Below are 5,461 nucleotides of genomic sequence, written 5' to 3'. Positions count from 1 at the left end.
CTCAATTTATTAAGCATTTCTACCATATTAAGCAAAATAGATCATAAGATAAGCCCCTGCACTGGAGAACATGCACATTCCTTTCTTGGTCAGATAGATGAATCTTACCTTCTCCCATCCACTGTACCTTATCTATTAGCAAGATACTACAAGTTAATTTTGAACTTTTTTAAACATTTACATGGCAAGTCATGCAGGTATCTCCGATATAATGTGAGAGCTCTGGGCTGTGATACAAGAAACCACTTCTTTTTACACAGTTAATACGTTCCTTCAAACTGCGTGTAAATCAGGTCACATGTTCAGAGCTCTAGAAAAACTCTCTTGGGGAACTTCTGATGAATCATTTTGTAAAGCAGAGAATTTGAATGCAATATGCAACATCTTTCATCAATAGATACTGTTTGCAATAACAAAGTGTTCCACTGGGATTTAATAAAATACACATGTGATTATAGATATATGTGATACCACCCCTAAAATGTCAGTTTCCTTGTATGGAACTAAAACTAGTTGATTTTTATTTGTGTTTGCCTTTTTCATCCCGGTCTATACTTTCCACCTTGCTTTCTTTTCTTCTCTCCTTCCCACGTATTGTATTGTCAGTGTGACTAAGCCCTGCTACAAATCAAATCTTCAGTTCAAACTTGACCAGCAGAGGGTACTGTTTGAGCACTTAAGTGGACACCTCATCTTTGTTTCACCCATCCAAAGAGAACAATATCTGAATAATAGCCAGGGAGGTTACTCAATAGGCAAGGTGCTGGCAAGATAATATACATCAATGATCATGTTTCAGCATCAGTTTTCAGGAAATTCCCTTTGTTCTCAGCTGCCCACAAAGGACATGCCATGGAGAATGCACCTGTGGTTCCTAGTGATAATGTACTTGAAGGTAGATAAAGAGGGGTGGTGGTAGCAGGGTGGAATCTGCTTCTAAATTTACCAAGTACTTATATTCATCTTAGGTTTAGTGTTCTGAATCAGGATATTAGCCCCTCATGTTCTCAGCTTGCTGGTGAATGATCATGAATTATTCTGCAGTAGCGAATAACATAATAAAATAATCAGGCAGTCTGTGCATTGTAAATCAGGGAGCACAGATGTCTGCAAATGGAGGGGGTATTTGAAGATATTTTACATCTTGTTGGGTTGGGAACACTTGAGAGTTAGTTAGTGATTCTTTATCAAAATAAGGTGAGCATCTCCTTGTTCTGAAATCATGTTCATCATTAAATATAATTAAGTGTATTGTGGAATACTTTGCCACTTAATTTTTACATAAATTTAATCAATTTCTGTAGAGTAGTAGATTGCACATTTCTTAATAAAATTTATTTACTTAGACTTTTACATTAATAATTGAAAAAATTTTATTAAAATAAAAATTGCACATGATAACAAAAAAGATAGAGGCAGTTATGCTGAAAAGCGATAGTTCCCTGCCCTACTCCTTATCCTCTGTCTCTTCTCAGATATAAATTATAATTTTTATAGCTTTCATTGTTACTTACCTCCGGATCTTTAAGCAATCTCCTTCTACTGTCAATTCTTGGGTTATAAGTACTAGATATTATTATCGCCTTCCTAGGCTGATAGGTGAAAATGTAACTCAATTAAGTTACTCAATACCTCCAGTTAGTCCTATCTCTACTTAAGATCTTCATTAGTTACCTATGCAACTTTAGATAAAATACTTATTCCTTTTGTAATGTTAGGTAAAATACTTTTCCCTTTAATAACTGACAATTTACTTTGAGTCCTTATCTTTTTAGCTCCTCCCTCCCATTTCTCCTCAATTTTTGTGACTGTGCCTCTACAATGTTAAGAGTATTAGCATTTCTCTTGTGTTTTTTAATAATAATTTTCCCATCTTTGTCTATAGGTTGATTCTAAAACTGTAAACCAATAAATGGTGTTTACATTGGGGCTCAATATTGTTGATTGCAGTGTCACATGGTATATTGTTATTATACTTCTTGTACAACTTCTACTTATTCTGGTGTTTTTAGTTGCCTTTTTTTTTCTTCTTATACTACTTGCCTTTCTTTTGTTCTCATTTTTTTTTGTCCAATCAGAAATTTGCTTGTTTTCCTTGCTCAAGGAGATGTAGAAATGTCAGAGAAATTACTGCCTATGTTTTCTTCTAAAAGTTTTATGGTTTCTAGTTTAATACTTAAGTCTTTAATCCATTTTGAGTTTTTTATTATATATGGTGTAACAAGGTGGTCTAATTTAATTTGTTTACATGTATCTGCCCAATTTTCCCAGCACCATTTATTAAATAGACTGTGTTTATCCCATTGTATCTTCTTGCCTTTTTTGTCAAATATTAATTGACTATAAAGACTTAGTTTTTTTTCTGGGCTTTCTTTTCTGTTCCATTGATCTTTATGTCTGTTTTTATGACAGTGCCTTGCTGTTTTGATCATTATGGTCTTGTACTATAGTTTGATATCAGGTAGCATAATGGCCCCAACTTTGTTTTTTTTTCCTCAAAATTGTTGTAGCTATTTGGGGTCTTTTGTAGTTCCATATAAATTTTTTAGTTATTTGTCTTTGTTCTGTGAAATACATCATTGGTAGTTTGATAAAGATTGCATTGAATCTATAGATTACTTTGGGTAATCTATAGATTCTATAGATTTGGGTAGTATGGACATTTTAATGTCACTTCTTCCTATCCATGAGCCTGGGGTATACTTCCGTTTATTTTGATCTTCTTCAATTTCTTTCTTCAGTATCTTATAATTTTGTAAGTACAGGTTTTTTACTTCCTTAGTTAAAATTATTCCTAAGTATTTTATTTTTATTGATGCAATCGTAGTTGGTATTTTTTTGTTTTGCTTTCAGATAGTTCATTATTGGTGTATTACTATAAAAATGCAACTGATTTCTGAATATTTATTTTGTATCCTGCTATTTTACTTGATTTGTTTATCAGTTCTAGTAGGTTTTTGGTGGAATCTCTAGGGTTATCTATATACAGTATCATGTCATCTGCAAATAATGACAGTATTTTACTACCCTTTTTCCAATTTGGATGGTCTTTATTTCTTCTTGTTGTTTGATTCCTGTGGCTATGATGAAAATTCATGTGAATTTTTAAAATCCTTACCTGAGGATATGTTTATTGATTTGAGAGAGAGAGAGAGAGAGAAACATTGATCTGAGAGAGAAACATTGATCAGTTTCCTACTGTATGTGCCCCAACAGGGGACTGAACCCACAATCTATGTATGTGCCCTGACTGGAGACTGAACCCGTAGCATTTTGGTGTGTGGGATGATGGTCCAACCAACTGAGCCACCCGGACAGGGCAGTCCATGTTATTTTTGAATGCATAGCTTTGTAACCTGAAATTTCTAGGTAAATATTCAGTGTTTATTTATAGCCTACATAATTTATAAAAATGTATTTTTAGTGAACATGTTTAAGATATCTTTTAGCATGTGTCACTTCTCTGGCCATTTTCTTAATATTTGAAGGTAGAATAAGTCAAACATTTGCTTAATCCTTCTGAGGTATAATTTATTTCAAATGATCATATCTAGTCTTTAATACAATACCGCGTTTGGGGCATTGCCATTGTCTCATCCTAGAGGTGAAAAGTGGAATTTCTGAGAGAGTTGAGGTGAGTCTAAGATCATACACCTCATGTGTGCATGTTGGCCAGCTTAGGTACAAGCCTTTCAATGCTCCTACTCCTAAGCCATGGCATGTCTCTTAGGTACTACTCTAGAAAGTTCCAATAAATACAACAGCACAAATAGGAAGTTAATGTTGACAGAATATATTCCTTTTTTCACAAAGCTTCATTTGTAATGCTTTAGTTTTAGTCTTGGTAGTACTTTTAAAATAATAGTTAAAGCTGTCCCTGAATACTTGGTGAGGGTATAGCATTTCTTACTTCTCACTGGGGGGCAGGGCTGCAGTAGAGTCAGACTATTCTAATTGTCTTCGACTATTCTATATCTTACTACATTGTAGGTCAGATAATGTGGCTTGTAACATTAAAAACTGTGTTAATTATGAGATTTTATAACAGGGTTATACAGTATATGTTTGCCAGTTGGGAAAAAAAGATAATTATACTTGAATGTAGGTCACATTTAAGAAACTCTCTTAGGCCTAAGGGGACCCATGTTTCCTTAAAAATCAGGAATTAATGATGTTCAAGAGGATGGTGTCTCTCTCATCTTCTGACCCAATTCTTCTGGTCAGACATTTTTTTTAAACCTTTTTTGGTGGCTGTTCTTAGGTAAAGAAAGTTGCGTAATTTCTAGTAGGGCAATTTTGGCCAGTTGTGGTAGTGGCTAAGTTGGACCTTGGTTATAAGAAAACTGGCGATTGAAGCATTACCAACCAAGATGTTTAAAGCCACATTCCTGTGATTGGTAGTATAAGCAGATAATTCTAACTCACCCCAAAGTGTTTTATGCTAACTTTTATATAGGAAGGAGATTTTTGTTTGTTATGTGGTTGTCTTAGTCTTTGTTCTGAAAAATTGCTGATATGTTCAAACTGTCAGTTTCTTTGTGTTTTTTTGCTTTTTTCCTGAGCATTTTTGGTTTCAGTATTGCCCAATGGCAAATCTAAAAAAACACCATTTTAAATGGGAGTGAACTCCACATCAAAACTAAGGAATCTGATATAATTTTGTGGCATCCAAGGAAACTGTTTTACTTAATGAATGATTTCAATGGAGGCGTGATAAAACTCTTCACTCACAAATTTCCCACCCTGTGCCCCACCCCTCCCTCTAGGAGAAAGAAAGGCTGCAAGAAAATAACAGACTTTTAAATTCATTGTATGGCCAAGGAAGGAACAAAGTCTTCTAATGGTGTAGCAGGATTTCCTTGAAATGGTGCAGGATTTCCCAAGCTCTGTAGTGCAGTGGATCCCAGCTCCCAAAATCCAGAGCAAAGCTTTGATTTCACCACTGCAGTTTAAGTGGTTTAGTGGTTTAACTTGGGTTTGCCTTGGGGCAAAATTGCTTTTTTAAATGAGAAAGAGAAGAGCTCTAAACTTTAATTTACAATTTTGAGTGGTCTGGGATTTTTGTCAGTTTGAAATGTGTCCATTTCAGTTATTGTTTTTATCTTTGCCTGATTACTATGGCATATCATAGTTCACCAGTCAGCCAATGAAATATTTGAAGGATCAATTTTATAACCTGTATTTCTCCTTATCTCTTTTCCATCTTTAAATAATTAAGTTACTTGAACAAACTGCTTTGAGGAACTAAAAAATGTCATAAAACACATTGTACCTTTAAGATTATCAGGATTTTTTTTCAGTGCAAACACCAAGCCTTGGAAAGACACCAGGCATGAAAAATGATGGGGAAATGGAAAGATCTAGGTCCTGAAATACTGTTCCTGATTGGGTCCCCCAGTTCCTCCTCCCAGCAAATACTTGGCCTGCAGGACTGATGCTTAGCTAGCCATATGGTTTCTAT

The sequence above is a fragment of the Artibeus jamaicensis genome, unplaced genomic scaffold, assembly GCF_021234435.1.
Source record: "Artibeus jamaicensis isolate MK-2021 breed Jamaican fruit bat unplaced genomic scaffold, CSHL_Jam_final contig_1028, whole genome shotgun sequence".
Classification (NCBI taxonomy): Eukaryota; Metazoa; Chordata; class Mammalia; order Chiroptera; family Phyllostomidae; genus Artibeus; species Artibeus jamaicensis.
The sequence above is the reverse complement of the archived record's forward strand: the minus strand, read 5'-3'. Positions refer to the sequence as shown.